The 17,344-nt window shown below is 45.3% G+C and overlaps 1 pseudogene; it reads left to right on the top strand.

Moving 5' to 3' along the window:
- The first annotated feature begins 11,816 nt into the window (after nt 1–11,816).
- Nucleotides 11,817–17,115, top strand: LOC148970530 (E3 SUMO-protein ligase ZBED1-like; annotated as a pseudogene).
- The last annotated feature ends 229 nt before the right edge of the window (nt 17,116–17,344 follow it).

Here is a 17,344-nt window from a genome sequence, read left to right as displayed (position 1 = left end):
CGTATCTTTACTTTACTTAAGTACAATACATAGTGCCTACTTTTTACTTTTACTTCGTTACATTTTGCAGCAATTATTATACTTTCTACTCCACTACATTTCTACAACTTCTGTTACATTTTCGAATCAGTTTTTCCCCTGCCAAAACGTAATCTGACCGTCCGTTCGTTGCACGTTTGTCTCACCAGTGACATTTGGTTGCCATAGATACAGTATATCAACCCGGTCACACTAAATGCGTCTCACACGCAGTGTGTTTATCGTGCAACTCATACGCGAAAATTTGTTTTTACGTGCATAGGAAACACACTGTGTGTAATATACGTTTGGTTTGGATTATGGCAAGCCAAAAGGTTCAGAATTACACCATAAATTAATCTCGTTTACTGCCAAACATAGTTATTAACATATAGTAAGGATAAGCATGATGTGTATATTGCCTAATTGCAAGCTTGTTTCAGAAATGGTGACATTTTTTTCCATCATTATTGAACATCATTATAGGAGTAGGCTATTAGGTTGAATGAGTTAGAATTAAATGTTTTATTAATCATTAGAAAATAGACATTAAGATAATAAATTGTTATGCAAGTACTTTTACTTTTAATAATTAAAGTACATTTAAAATAAAGTACTTTTTACTTTTTACTTAAGTATGGTTGTCATTGTGTTACTTCTACTTTTACTAAAGTAAATAATTATCTGGGTATTTGTACTTTTACTTACATAAGTACTGAGATTCAGTACTTCCTCCACCACTGCTTGCGACTCTTGGGTCTTCTAGTCCTTCTCGAATGTGTGCATGCATATGTTAGAGGTCATGTGCCAATTTAGCAAACACTACAAACAATGTCAATGCCAGATATATTTTAGAATATACAGTACATTCATGTGTACTAATAATGATAATTGAATATATCGTGTTGAATGTAATGGCTTACACAATAAAAAATGTCTGAGAAGTTCTGAAGTGTTTGACAGTGTAAGTGAGAATCGAGTCATCAGTTTTGAACAACAAGCCATATGCAATTATTTGTTGTCCAAACTGCAGACAGTTGTATGTACTCTTTGCACACATGTGCCAAAGCATTTGCAATTTGCTCAAATCAATAAGAAATTCCAATATGATGTGAACAAGAAGCGAATTGTTCAGAGATATGAACTTAATGTTTTGGGAAATAAAAAAAAACATTTGAGAACTGAGCCAAAGCAATTGAGAAAAACTGTAAACAAAACAACAAAAAAAAAAACAATTCTCAAAATGATTTTTTTGAGATATAGCCATTTAAATGGTTGTTATAAAAATGTGTTTAACACAAGAGCATCCATATTCAATGTACAGTTTCTCGTTGTATCAACACCCTGTGTAAAAGCGACTACTTTAATATCCCCATCTCACTCAACACAAGTAAAGGTCTAGCATTGCTAATTCTGGGCACATTGCAGAAGGTCATGGGACTATGTTAGTCTTAATGGCCCAATCTCCATGTATTCAATCTATTAGAAGGCAGAGTCACAACTCCGGTTTTTCTCTGGCTCTGACATCAGTCCCCATTCTGTGCATTATATTGCCTCTTCTGGCTCACATACTGGCCCTGGCTTTAGTCTGGACCCACAGACTCCAACACTATCTGTGAGCCTGACTCAAACATGGTCCATTGGAGACATTGCTTTCATCCTGGTCTTATTCCTGATTCAGATATAGTCATAATCCTAGTAATGACACTAACAGTTGTCCTTGTGTCAGTTCCATAGTATTGACTCTCTGCCTTTTAGTGCATATTTGCCCCTGAACATACTTTCATCCATTATTAAGATTTGTCTGTCCATGGACATGCCATTTTCAGAGAGCGTACCCAGCCATTTTTGCCAAGCGTATCTATCTATATCTATCTATATATATATATATATATATATATACTGTATATATATATACAAGCGGCCTTACTCAAAAACTGAAGAGGCATGGATAGTAATGAGAGGTGTTTTTTGGCTGGTTTACCATAAAGCACATCTGGAAGAACATCACACTATAATTTATTCTGAACAAACGAACCGAACATCCCCGTTCCACGGCTCACAGAAATTGTGCTCTCCCAAAAAGATCCTTTTAAAATATTTAAACAATGGAATCAATTCCCAGACAGTCTAAAGTTGTCTGTAGATCTGAATAATTTCTCTTGAAAATTAAATACTGTACATCCTCGATAACCAGCATTAGCTCACTTGAAGTCTACAAATGTAATTTTGAAGTAAATGTTTTTGACTGTTGTATATGCTGTGATGTTTTCATTTATTTATTTATTTTTATTAGTCTTTTCATTTAAACATCTGATTAGTTTTCAATGATCATTGTTAGACTAATATTGCATGTAAAATGTAATAATATGTTGTTTGACCCAAACAGACCAGTAAAGAACTGACCTGAGATCAGGCAGAGAGTGATGATGATGATGATGATGATGAAGACAGCTCTAATTCCAGATGCACTTCAGTCTCAAGGATATTCAAAGAAACAGTCGTGTCAGATAACAGTCATAAAATACATGCATATCTTCATATGCATATCTTCTATATGTCTCTCTCATTTCTGCTTCCTTATTCTCTAAAAATGTTCCACCCATCTGCATCACTGACAGAGCAGATAAGTGTTAAGAAATGAGTGAAAGACATGCAGAGCAATAAATGCATACAATCACACACAATGCAGATGCACATCAGTATAGTACTACACTTTTGAGAGCCAAGCCTATGGAGCTGGGTTGTGTCTTTATTACATGCAAGAAAATAAATGATCTGAGAGAAAAAAAAGTTTGGGAGGAAAAATTTATCACACTGATAGCAAAAAAAGCAATAATATTTTTTTTAATATTATAATTGTTCAACCACGTTGGTTTGAACGTGGTTAAACGACGTCACGTCACATGGTGGGGTAATCATTTATTTTAATGAAACTGTTTGTAATTTATATCAAAACATCTAGCATTAATTCGATCTCAGACATGCATCTGAAGAATATTTCAAAATTTTCTCGGTTATTTCACTTTACAGTGGGGCCAAAAAGTATTTAGTCAGCCACTGATTGTACAAGTTCTCCTTCTTAGAATAATGAGAGAGGTCTATAATTTTCATTATAGGTACACTTGAACTATGAGAGACAAAATGAGAAGAAAAAAAAATCCAGGAAATCACATTGTAGGATTTTTAAAGAATGTATTTGTAAATTATGGTGGAAAATGAGTATTTGGTCATCCACAAACCAGCAAGATTTCTGGCTCTCATAGACCTGGAAGTTCTTTAAAGGGTTAGTTCACCCAAAAATGAAAATTAAGCCATTAATTACTCACCCCCTTGCTGTTCCAAGTTTTGCGCTTCCAGCTATATCAGCACATCATCTTATACGGTAGGTGGCGGTAATACTCCTAAGCGGTGAGCAGCCGATAACAAGAAGTAGTCGAAGGAGAACGTCCTCTTCTCAGTTCTCGCGCATGCGCCCATAAGGAAGTAATGGAATAGTCGAATAAAGTCGTTATTTATGTTTTTTTCGCACAAAAAGTATTCTTGTCGCTTGATAAACTTATAATTGAGCCGCTGTAGCCACATGGAATATTTAAACCTTTTCTTTAATGACTTTATGGGCCGTCAAGAGCCAGTCCCTTAGGCAGTCTATGTACTGACAGTGGCGTATCCAGGACATTTTTTGGGGGGTGGCCAAGATGGGACACAAAACTAGAGTGGGGTGGCCATGGCATAGCGAAGTTAAATGTGTATACGTGCAGCCGACCATGGATCAAATCCCGGTCCTTTGCTGCATGTCTCCTCTCTCTCTCCCATGATTTCCTGTCTCATAACTGTCAAATAAAGGTGTCTATCCTGTTAAAAACAGTCCTAACCTTCAATCACAGACAGTCCTCAAGTATCTCTGGTTATTTTAACATGTCTATTTTTAATCAGTAATTATGGTCAGGATAGGGTAAATATTTTCTAAGAGCTATTTTCTTGAAGTCGATTTAAGTCATTTTCACTTCACAAGTTAGATTAGATTAGCAAAATTAAACTGCTCTTAACTCATCCTATAGAATAACATGTATCAGTCGTCAGCTCATCATCTGTGTCACCTGTATTGTTACCTGAGTTTGCTTTACTAATTGAGGCACCATCTTGTGGTTACATGAAAACACAGAAATCCAACAGGACAAACCAAAATGCAGATAGGACTTTATTAAAAAGTGTATCTGTAAAAGCAAAAGAAAAAAAAAACTAAGTTTGTGAGGGAAAAAAACAAAATATTTGTTGTTCTTTACATGCTTTTACATGGGTTACATGTTTATGTTATTATTTAGCTTAGATATAATTTGTTAGAGATACTGGAATTTGAATTTCTTAGTTTGTTCTTTGCCAGGAGTGTTTTTATTTAACCACAAGAGGGGACTTAAATAAGTAGCCTAAAGCAAACACAGGTAACACAGAGAATGGCCTGATGACTGAATAATTTCATTAGGATGCCTTGTGATGTATGAAAATGTGCAAAAAGTGTTTTTCAACCCAGACAGTATTCATGTCCAAGGCCTTGATGAAAGTATTAAAATGTTGGCTTTGATTCGGCATACATTAAGTTCCCTTTCGTAGTCACTTCGAGTTACGTCAGAAGTGACGGAGATTGGGGGTTTCGCATAGAAAGCCAATCCTCTTCGAGTATTTAGACACGAGCCAATGGCATGCAATGCCTTGGGGCTGCGGAAATTTGCATAGCGTACTCCGCCCTACTCCGTGAGTATAAAAGGAGGAAGTGAACGCAACCGCAGTATGTTTTCGCTTCGGAGCCAAGAGAACCTCTTCACTCCTGGAAGCTATTACAAGACTCTTCGAGACGAGCGTCCTCTTCAGTGTTGGTGTGACGGCGGTACCCAGCGAGTTTCTGCATTGCCTGCGATCTGTGCAGTGGTCTGCCAGACTTTGCGCTTCTCCCTGGTCGCCTCAGCGCTGAAAGAGTGAATTTTCTTCCTTTCTGTAAAAGAGCTACACGCGGCACGTCTTTTTAAAGACGGTTCGCCCGTGTTCTTCTGGATGCGGTCGATTTCTGTCGTCATCTGATGGTCGCGATCGCTGCTCTGTATGCCTGGGCATTCAGCATGCAGCAGCAGCGTTCGTGGATGACTCATGTTCCTGCTATGGGGACATGACCATCTCCACACTGAGGTTAAAAAAATATATATATATAAAAAAAAAAAAAATCTCACTAGAGTGAGAGCCCCGGTCCCCCTTACTCGATCGGCTTCCTTCACGAAAGGGGGCCCGTCGACCGGGGACCCGGCGAATTAACGGTGACGGTGTGGCATAAAGCCCCGACGATTTCTCGGGCCACACCTCCCGCCTCAGTGCGTGAGCCAGCGAGCGTTAATTCGATTCAGTCGGCTGCCTCTTCAGTGGTACCGGCTGCTTCGAGCAGCGCTCCAGATGATGATGTGATGTCGATCGCAGCATCACTAGGCGGGCTACAGTCCTCGGGAGATGAGGATGCGGCTGCACTGCCCCCTTCGGGAGAGCCAGCGCTGCCCGTGTCGGATCCCGAGCTGACGGCATGCTGTCTCAAGCCGCTGGGAGTATTGGGTTAGAGTGGCATCCTCCATTCTCCCCCGATCTCTCACGGAGGGATAATTGGTTTTTGGACAAAGCTGCCGCCGCGAGGCCACGGCCAACTCCATTGCCTTTTTTTCCCCGAGCTGCATGCGGAGTTATCGCGCTCTTGGGGGACTCCTCTGTCCACTCGAGAGCGCGATCTCTCCCCCGCCTTTCCCCCCTCGATGGGGGGGCCGCCCGTGGGTGCACTGGGATGCCCCCGCTGGAGCGTTCTGTTGCGGTACAGCTGTGTCCACAGAGCGCCTCCTCCGTGGTCCTCCTAGGCACCCATCCAAAGCCTGTAGGTTCTCGTCTGCCATGGCGGCGCGTTCCTATAGAGCGGCGGGACGGGCGGCCTCCGCTTTGCATGCGATGAGCACTGTGCAAGCGCAGATGCTCAGAGATATGCTCGAGGGCGGGACTGATCCAACAGCATTCGAAGATTTGCGGTCCGCCACTGACCTTGCTCTCCAAAAGGGCAACGAAAGTGGCCGCTCGCGCCGTTGGTCAGGTGATGGCCACTAGTGTGGTCCAGGAGCGTCAACCTGGCAGACACTCGGAGCGCTGAGCGGATTCGTCTGCTCGACGCCCTTCTCTCCCAGGTTGGCCTTTTTTGGCGGTGCAGTCGAGAACTCTTGCCCAGCAGTCTCCACTGCCCAGGAGCAGACGGAGGCAATCAAACATGTTCTGCCCCGACGACCAGCTGCTGCCTCCACCCAGTCGTCGGCACAGATGCCTCCCGCTGCTCGCCGCCGAGGACGCCCCCCCGCGGCTCCCCTGCCTCCCGCCCCGCCCCAGCAGCAGCCTTCATCCGGGCCACGGCGTGGAGGAGGCCGCCGGCAGGCGTCACAGCCCCCTCAGGCCGCACACCCCGCTAAACGCCAGGTAAGCGATGATCCTGATACGGGCTGCTCAGTGATGGAGTTGAGTTTTTCCCCAGGAGGCGGGAGCAGGCCCCCTCCTGCCCCCGGTGGAGGGCCGGGGGGAAAATCTTTCGTTTTCAGTTCCCGCTGCTCGCCCACGGGTGGGCAGCGCCCTGAGTTGGTTAAGAAAGACTTGACATCATCACTGAGCCCACAGACTGGAATGAGTGCGCTCGACGTTCCAGTGCGTCAGCCCACACATTCCTCTCTGTCTCTGAGGGTGCGGAAGGGTGCGAGTGTCGTCCCCGGGCTACGCCAATCCCTTCCCCCTCTGTCGCCAGACCCCCGGCGGAACGGACCCCCGTGGAACGCTCCGCTTTCCCTGGTCCCTTCCGTCGGGGAGCGGGCTTCGACGCATCCGAGCGGGGTCATCCCTGCACGCGTGCCAGTCGACCCGCCACGCTGCCCCTCCGGGGGGACGTCTGTGGTTCACATGACCCCGTTGGCTCACTTCCTGGAAGCCTGGCTAGTGCTTCCCGGGATATCCCGCTGGGTCATCAGAACGATCAGATTCGGCTACGCGATTCAGTTCGCACGGTCTCCTCCCCGCTTCAGGGGAGTTCGCTCCACGATAGTTGGGGGCAATGCCCCACTCCTGAGAGCGGAGATTGCGACCCTGCTGGCGAAGGGTGCAATCGAGACGGTCCCTCCAGCCGAGGTGGAGTCCGGGTTTACAGCCCCTACTTCATTGTCCCCAAGAAGACCGGTGGGTTACGACCGATCCTGGACCTGCGCATTTTGAACCGTTCTCTCCATCGACTACCGTTCAAGATGCTCACGGCCAAACGCATTTTCGAATGTGTTCGGTATCAGGATTGGTTTGCAGCGATCGACCTGAAGGACGCGTACTTCCATGTGTCCATCTTACCTCGACACAGACCGTTTCTTCGGTTTGCCTTCGAGGGCCAGGCATATCAGTACGCCGTTCTCCCATTCGGGTTAGCTCTGTCCCCTCGCGTCTTCACGAAGATCGTCGAGGCAGCCCTTGTTCCCCTTCGCGAACACGGGGTTCGCATCCTGAATTATCTCGACGACTGGCTGATACTAGCACACTCTCGAGCTCAGCTTTGCGAACACAGAGACTTGGTGCTCCGGCACCTAGCCCGTTTGGGCCTTCGGGTCAACCGGGAAAAGAGCAAACTTTGCCCCGTGCAGAGGATCTCTTTTCTCGGCATGGAGATAGACTCGGTCGCCATGTCCGCGCAGCTCACGAACGAGCGCGCGCACTCACTGCTGGCTTGCCTTCGTCAGTTCGAGGGCAAGAGTGCGGTTCCACTGAAACTTTTCAGAGGCTCCTGGGGCATATGGCATCCGCGGCCGCGGCAACGCCGCTCGGTTTGCTTCATATGAGACCGCTTCAGCTGTGGCTTCGCGATCGAGTCCCGAGGTGGGCATGGCATCGCGGCTCGCTCCGAGTCCCAGTGACTCCGGCAGGCCGGCGAACCTTCTTCCCGTGGTCGAACCTCAGCTTTTTACGGACAGGTGTCCCTATTCAGCGAGTTTCCAGACATCTCGTCGTCTCCACGGATGCATCTACCACGGGTTGGGGTGCCATGTGCAATGGGCATGCAGCCGCCGGTTCCTGGACAGGAGCCCAGCGCCTCATGCACATCAATTGCCTCGAGCTGTTGGCAGTACGGCTCGCCCTGCACCGCTTCCGAGCGTTGCTCAAGGGCCAGCATGTGCTTGTCCGCTCAGACAACACTACGGCAGTAGCGTACATCAACCACCAGGGGGGTCTACGCTCACGCCAGTTGTCGCAGCTCGCCCGCCACCTCTTGATATGGAGTCAGAAGCACCTGAGGTCCCTTCGTGCAGTTTACATTCCTGGAGACCGGAACTGGGCAGCCGACGAGCTGTCCCGGGTCCGTCCCCTCTCCGGTGAATGGCGACTCCATCCTCAGTCGGTCCAGCTGATTTGGGACGAGTTCGGGGAGGCACAGATAGACCTGTTCGCCTCTCGGGACTCGTCCCACTGCGCCCAGTTTTATTCTCTGACCCGCGGCACTCTCGGCTCGGATGCGCTGGCGCACAGCTGGCCACGGGGCCCACGCAAGTATGCGTTTCCCCCAGTGAGCCTCCTTGCACGGGTGTTGTGCAAGATCAAGGAGGACGAGGAGCAGGTCTTGCTGGTAGCCCCCTACTGGCCCACCAAGACGTGGTTCTCCGATCTCATGCTCCTCGCGACAGCACCTCCTTGGCCTATTCCTCTGAGACAAGACCTACTCTCTCAGAGACGGGGCACTCTGTGGCACCCTCGTCCCGATCTTTGGAGGCTGCACGTGTGGCTCCTGGACGGGACGAGGCAGGTTTGAGTTCGCTGCCACCTGCGGTGGCGGCAACCATCACTTCCGCAAGAGCGTCGTCCACGAGACACCTTTATGCGTTGAAGTGGAACCTCTTCGTCAATTGGTGCTCTTCTCGCGGAGAAGACCCCCGGAGATGTTCGATCAGTGTCGTGCTTTCCTTCCTGCAAGAAGGGTTGGAGCGCAGGCTGTCGCCCTCCACCCTTAAGGTTTACGTCGCGGCCATTGCCGCTTCTCATGAAGCAGTGGAAGGTAAGTCCTTAGGGAAGCACGACCTGGTCATCAGGTTCCTGAGGGGAGCGAGGAGGCTGCATCCGCCTCGTCCTCCCCTCGTACCCTCTTGGGACCTCTCGGTAGTTTTAAGTGCTCTGCAGAGGCATCCCTTTGAGCCTTTGCAATCGGTAGAGTTAAAGTTTCTGTCCATGAAGACAGCACTCCTGGTTGCATTGGCCTCCATCAAGAGGGTGGGGGACCTCCACGCATTCTCCGTTGACGAAGCGTGCCTGGAGTTCGGGCCGGCTTACTCTCACGTGATCCTGAGACCCCGGCCTGGATATGTGCCCAAGGTTCTCACCACTCCCTTCCGGGACCAGGTGGTGAACCTGCAAGCGCTGCCCCCGGAGGAGGCAGACCCAGCCTTGGCACTGCTCTGTCCGGTACGTGCTCTCCGCACCTATGTCGACAGAACGCAGTGTTTCAGGACCTCAGACCAGCTCTTTGTCTGTCATGGAGGGAGCCAGAAGGGAAGGGCTCTCTCAAAGCAACGGCTGTCCCACTGGATAGTGGATGCCATTGCTTTGTCTTACCAGCAGCAAGGCCTTCCGTGCCCCCTTGGTGTGACGGCCCATTCCACTCGGAGTGTAGCCTCCTCTTGGGCTTTAGCGCACGGCGCCTCGCTAACAGACATCTGCAGAGCTGCAGGCTGGGCGACACCCAACACCTTCGCCAGATTCTATAATCTGCGAATTGAGCCGGTATCCTCTCACGTACTCGTTTCGGCCAGTTCTGGATCCGCTCAGGTGTCTTCGCTTGCTCGCCACTCCACTCCCCGGACTGGATAAGTGCGATATTTCCTCAGTTCTTCCATTGAAGTCTTGAGTCCTCCAGCACCGACGATGCGGGCACCACTGCGTTGCTCTGGATGCTAGCTAGGTGCCTCCATGCGCACGGTTCCCCATGGTAACCGTCTCATGTGTATTATCCACTGTAAGCCTCTCTGAGCATGTGTCTTCCCTTGGCAAGCCATCTGCCACCCCTGGAGTTTAAATCAGTAGCCACCTGCGGTTGGTACTCCAGTGTTCCATATGCGTTCCTATGTGGCCATATGTGTATTCATAAGTCCTCCCTTCGGTAGGCAGCTGGTAGCATGTCCCCTTCGGGATATGTTTCCCAGTGTACCTTGGTAATCCTGTGTCAAAGTCGGATCCCCCCAAAAAAAAAAAAAAAAAAAAAGAGGTAAGGCTCGGGGGTTCAGTCTTTCGCAGGGCACTGGAAGACAGCTTGAAGATGGCGTGATGGCACAGACCCCCAATCTCCGTCACTTCTGACGTAACTCGAAGTGACTACGAAAGGGAACGTCTCGGTTACGTATGTAACCCTCGTTCCCTGAGTAGGGAACGGAGACGTTACGTCTCCCTGCCACTTCTGCTGTATCGCTGGGTAGATGCCGAGTTCAGTCTTGGCTCCTCAGCGAAGACATACTGCGGTTGCGTTCACTTCCTCCTTTTATACTCACGGAGTAGGGCGGAGTATGCTATGCAAATTTCCGCAGCCCCAAGGCATTGCATGCCATTGGCTCGTGTCTAAATACTCGAAGAGGATTGGCTTTCTATGCGAAACCCCCAATCTCCGTCACTTCTGACGTAACGTCTCCGTTCCCTACTCAGGGAACGAGGGTTACATACGTAACCGAGACGTTTTTAAAATCAAACAGTTAAGACTCAAAATCATAAATAGTCAAGATGCTTCTTCATAATTTAACTTATGACCTTTGTGCCATTTTAATGCAATTTACTCTGCCTATTTAAACTTCTAAAACTATATGTGGACAGTGAAGATGAGCTAATTGATACAAATAAAAAGTCAATTTTAAACACCCCTTAAACCACAGAGCAAATAAATAAGTCACAGCTTGTTTTTGTGTTTTAACTTAAATCTAGACTGTCACACTTTATTTTAAACACTGGTTGGCGAAAAAATCTGCAAAAACCACCATCAGTCTAAATAAGGTGTGGCCCCTTTAAGAACTGCGCGCGCCCTCTTTAACCGTCTGCACTCTCTCAGGATGCTAATCTAGCTAGTACAGTGTAGTTCGACTTTTCCAGTTTTCCTACACATTCACAGGTAACTACAATATAACTAAACATTACATTACCATACCTCTCAATCTACAGATTCCAGCGTTTTTATCGTAGTATTTGTTGCTGTTGTAACTGTGACCGTCCTCCTGATTCACGGAGCAGCAGCAGCCAGCGCGCGCATCTCATTAGTAACCTGACCTGCATGGCCAAACGTCCGCTGAGCAGAAATCAGCTCTCAGAACCTTAAAAAAGGTAAAACTGGACCTAAATCGGTTGATCAGCTATCACCATTGATTAAAAGCATTTCTCTTGTTTCTTGTGTTGACGAACTTGACCAACTACCTATCTGATCTGGGGTGGCCACAGGGGTGGCCAATGAGCTTTCAGAAATCCACCCCCTAGAATCGCCAATGTGTACTGATCCAGCTCTCAGATTCAATCAAAAATATCTTTATTTGTGTTCCGAAGATGAACGAAGGTCTTACGGGGTTGGAACAGCATGGGGGTGAGTAATTAATGACTTAATTTTCATTTTTGGGTGAACTAACCCTTTAAGAATCTCTTCTGTCCTCGATTCGTTACCTGTATTATTGGCACATGTTTGAACCCGTTATCTGTATAAAAGACACCTGTCCACAGCCTCAAACAGTCACACTCCAAACTCAACCATGGCCAAGACCAAAGAGCAGTCAAAGGACACCAGAAAGAAAATTGTAGACCTGCACCAGCCTAGAAAGAGTGAATCTACAATAGGCAAGCAGCTTGGTGTGAAAAAATCATCTGTGGGAGCAATTGTAAGAAAATGGAAGTGTAATGAATCTTGGCCAGGCGAAGTTCTGAAACACATACACGCACACACAAACCTTTCACTTCCCCCACACATCGGAATGTGTGGAATGTTTTTGAACAAAGAGAAGGACTTTTGGTGTTTAAAAACATTCAACAAAATGTTTTCAATGGTTTTTTATGTATATGTGTCTTCCCCATGTCACAGTGAAATAACTTTGTTTGGTCACAGTTTAAATAGGAATTAAAAATACCTTCGTCATGCATTCGAAACATAAGTGTATATTCCTTTGATATAACATAATGTTCCTTGATATCTCTAGAATGCTTATTGAATGAAACACTCGAATATGCATAGAGATGTAAAGTAAAGTGTATTTTTAATTCGTTGTACTGCCAATGAAGATCAAATTGCTATTGCAAAACCCTCATTTAACACACCCCCTTCCACGAGAAGCGCGCGCTGAGGAACAAAAGAAAGCTTCCCGCGTGCAACATCCACTCTCCGATTGGCTCAAGCCAACAGGAAGGGGATGGATTTCTCCAAGGTGATAAATGTGAGAACGCAGGTCCGCCCTCGCTCTCTTCTGAACTTTCCAGCGCTCAACATGTAAACCTCATGGGACTCTGATCCAACCATGGATCTTTCCTTTTGTTCGTCTAAAAGTTTCATCTTTTCCTCAAGTGGACTACCAAGTTCGTCTTCCAGGAAAGGGAGTGGACTTTGCCGAACTATCTCCTCGGGTAACGTAACCTCAAAGGCTCTCAGCCTTTCAAACGCTGGCGCTAAATGCCGACGAACGCCACGTGACTCCCCACGGAACAAAGCAGCCATGAACGAGTCGGGACGGGCCGCGCAAACACGCCGCGGCCGCGCTTCACGTGACGCACGTGCGCCGGACCGGCGCACCTCTAGCCGACACGTGCAACGAGCCCACGACTCACACAGACCCAATTGTGCCCTGCAAGTATACCTTCTTTTAGAGCTTCTAAGAAGCCTTAAGAAAATGTTTTTGTGGTGTTCAGAAAGGTTAACTGACTGTTTTGATGAACGTAACTCTCTCTCTCACAACTCACTCTCTCTCTCCATCTCACTTAACTTGCGCGTATCCATTGTCTAAACGCTCTGCGTCGTCTTAGTTTGTGTTTTAATGTTTGTAAATACATGTATCATTGTCACGTAGTAAATGCTTAAGTAGTAACTTTATTAAATACAAAATATGCTTACCTTGACTGATTGTCTTGCTCATAATACGGGTCAATGAAATGTCAATTTAAAGCTACACGCTTTACAGAACTATAAATACCTAAGAGGGTGTTTGGTTATAGAGCAGGGAAGGCAGATTCTAGTGGCCACAGAATTTGTTTTCACAAGCTATATAACTTATTGAGCTAATTGATTTTGCCTATCTTGTAAAACGTGGTCCTTGCAATCAATAACAATTAATTTGTGGTTGATTGCGGGGATGCACATGTATGCATATGGGTAAAATTAATAAATTAACATGTAAGACCGGTCTGATCCAAATCTGTATGAATAATTATTAATTATCAATTATTAATTATGATATGCAAATTCCCCCCCCCTGATCAGACCCGCCTTGTGTCTTTACAGAAGACATGCAAGACCACTGATAATCTCCCTCGATCTGGGGCTCCACACAAGATCTCATCCCGTGGGGTCAAAATGATCATGGGAACGGTGAGCAAAAATCCCAGAACTACATGGAGGGACCTGATGAATGACCTGCAGAGAGCTGGAACCAAAGTAACAAAGGCTAACATAAGTAACACACTACACCGATAGGGACTCTAATCCTGCAGTGCCAGGCGTGTCCCCCTGCTTAAGCCAGCACATGTCCAGGCCCGTCTGAAGTTTGCCAGAGAGCATACGGATGATCCAGAAGAGGATTGGGAGAATATCATGTGGTCGAAATAGAACTTTTGGTAAAAACTCAACTCGTCGTGTTTGAAGGAAGAAGAATGCAGAGTTGCGTCCCAAGAACACCATAACTATTGTGAAGCATGGGGAATAAACATCAGGCTTTGGGGCTGTTTTTCTGCAAAGGGGACAGGAAAACTGATCCGTGTTGAGGGAAGAATGAACGGGGCCACGTATCGTGAGATTTTAAGCCAAAATCTTCTTCTATCAGTGAGAGCCTTGAAGATGAAACGTGGCTAGATCTTCCAGCATGACAATGATCCCAAACACACCACCTGGGCAATGAAGGAGTGGCTCCGTAAAAAAGCATTTCAAGGTCCTGGCGTGGCCTAGCCAGACTCCAGACCTCAACCCCATTGAAAATTTGTGGAGTCCGTGTTGCCCAGCGACAGCCCCGAAACATCACTGCTCTAGAGGAGATCTGCATGGAGGAATGGGCCAAAATACCAGCTGTGCGTGCAAACTTGGTGAAGACTTACATGAAATGTTTGACCTCTGTCATTGCCAAAGGTTATGTTACAAAGTATTGAGTTGAACTTTTGTTATTGACCAAATACTTATTTTCCACCATAATTTAGAAATAAATTATTTTAAAATCCTACAATGTGATTTCCTGGATTTTTTTTTTTTTTTCATTTTGTCTCTCATGGTTAAAGTGCACCTACGATGAAAATTACAGACCTCTCTCATCATTCTAAGTAGGAGAACTTGCACAAGGTAAGCAGTGGCTGACTAAATACTTTTTGGCCCCACTGTATTTCCAGATTCAATCATAGACTCGTTCTTACATACTAGAGCAGGTTCGCACATGCACACTCTTCAAAAACGGTCCTTTAAATCTCTTGACAAACTCAAAGATGTAAATGACGTTTGTATGTATTCTACATAAAAGACAGTTTGTTCTGAATATCAGCTGCTTATTTTGCTCAAGATACGGATTTTTTTGAGTCCACATGTCATGCAATCTATAAACTCTGCTTCTAACTGCAGGTCGGGAGCTGTTGCTCCATCACACACAACTCTGCGATCCTGTTTGCTTTCGAGAAACACACCCCTGATTGAATGTACTTCTGTTAGATGTCTACAGACCCAGATAGCAGACTGACATTGAATCAACGTGGAAATATGACATCGAAACAACGTTGATCTGACATTGTTTTGCTCATCGAATTAACGTTGAACCAACGTCAGACGCGTCATTCTTTTAAAACTAACGGAAAATCAACTTGAAATCAACGCGTTGTTTCAACGTTATGAAAGCAAACCAATTTTCGATTTTCATTTAGCTTTGAAGAATGCCGCGTCTGACGTTGGTTCAACGTTAATTCGATGAGCAAAATCAACATTGTTTTAATGTCATGAGAGACGTCGTTTCCACGTTGATTCAATGTCAGTTTGCTGTCTGGGGAAGTTGCTATTGAAGTTTAACTATAATGTGTTTCATTTTAAGTCACCATAACAGTGATTAGTGTTTCCATTAGTTGTATCTTTTGTTATTTTTTTGGCTCCTGTGACAGAATGTTTGTTAAACACATTAGCTGATATGACCTCTTGGAGATGTCATGAAATGAGCATGGAGATGAGCATCTTTGTAATGACAACTTGACATTAACCAAGACAAAAATGTTTTGATTATGACAACTTGAAATTAACCAAGACAAAAATGTCTTGATTATGACAACTTGACATTAACAAAGACAGAAATGTCTTTGTTATGACAACTTGACATTAACCAAGAAATCATAACTAGTCCATAACGTGTTCCACTTTACTTGATGTAAGGGGAAATATTAATGACACTGTTGTAAAAGCATTTGACAGTGTAATAACCCTTAATGACATCTTTATAACTACTACAATGTGTTCCACTTTATGAGGACAAGTAAAATATTCATGTCACAGATATAATGGTGTCATGACAACTAAAGTTAAAACCAATCATAACATATGACAGGGTAATGTAATGTTAACACAAACCTAAATAACTTCTTTAATTTTGATAATTAGACCTGTTATGACATATTTGTGACAGGTTGACAGGTTATGATTTCTAATGTCAAGTTGTCCTAACAAAGACATTTTAAATAATGTCAACTTTGCATTAAAAGTGTCATGATTTACCGAATGACACTTAATGACAACAGTCATAAAGACTCCTTCATGTTCATGACCGGTGTTATGTCATGTTTATGACAGTGTCATGTCAGTCTTGTGCACACCCTTTCAAATAAAGTGTTACCGATTTTTCTCAAAAGTTACATACCTAGTGTGTTTCATACTCCTCCATGTAACGGTGAGGCAAGGAGGAATCCAAATGCATACTCTAGTTTTAATAATAATAATAATAATAATAAACAAAAGGGAAATCCAAGGAAAACAAAGAAACTCAGAAACAAAGCTACAGTTAAACAACGACCGACACCTAACAACTGAAACAGATAGACATCATTACACTCTAATTGTCTCTGTATGTGTTCTGACTTTTTGTGTGTGCCACTGTATAATTAATAACAATTTACTGACATAACAACTTGTGCATTCCTCTGCAGAAATGTGACCGAACTCCTAGGGGGTGAGCAGTACATTTATTGTTCAGTGGTGTAACCAGCATTTTGCCACTTGTTTCGTGTTATGGAGCCATCAGATGATGATCCAGTCTATGTGATGAGGTTCAAGAAGGTGTTTACCATAGACCTATCTAAAAGTAAGGAAAGCACCAACCTCACATGGCTGAAGATGGCTACTGTTCTGGACCCCAGGTTTAAAGACCTTAAGTGTCTTCCCAAAGACGAAAGGGATGAGTTGTGGACCTCAATAAGCAGCCTGGTAAAGGAGGAGAGGCTGGCACAACAACCGTCAAAAGAGACAACAGGAAAACAGCCACCAAAGAAGACCAGGATGTCTGAGTTCTTGTTTTGTTCATCTGATTCTTCAGATTCGGATGATTCAGTATCTATAGACAAATGTCTGGAATGCAACAAATCAGAGCCGAAAATCAACATGGACCAGTGTCCACTGCAGTGGTGGCCATCAAGAGAAGGAGCACATGTTTTAATGGCACGCATAGCATGCAGGTACCTGTCCACACCTGCAACCATAGTGCCCTGTGAGAGGTTGTTTTCACTCTCAGGCCACATCGTCCAAAAGAAGAGAGATTGTCTCCTGATAATGTAAACTGGCTCAGTGCAAAAGACTAGACAGTTTTGTGGCAAAATATGCAACATTCTCCTTGTGTTACTTGTACTGCAAAGGCTGTTAACGTATTTGGTCCATAAAAAAATATGTTTTTGCTTGGATTAAGTTCTAACCATTTTGATGATCTTATTCGTTTCAACTTACACTTTAACATTTTGTTTAATTATTTTGTTGGTGGATATGAAGAAATTTACTTGGGCTTATTGCCTTAAAGGTTCTCTAAGCGATGTGGGGCCAAAACATTTTTTGTCACATACATCAAACGTCTCCTCA

Source organism: Pimephales promelas, chromosome 20, assembly GCF_988280905.1.
Source record: "Pimephales promelas chromosome 20, fPimPro1.hap1.1, whole genome shotgun sequence".
NCBI lineage: Eukaryota > Metazoa > Chordata > Actinopteri > Cypriniformes > Leuciscidae > Pimephales > Pimephales promelas.
The sequence above is the reverse complement of the archived record's forward strand: the minus strand, read 5'-3'. Positions and strand labels throughout refer to the sequence as shown.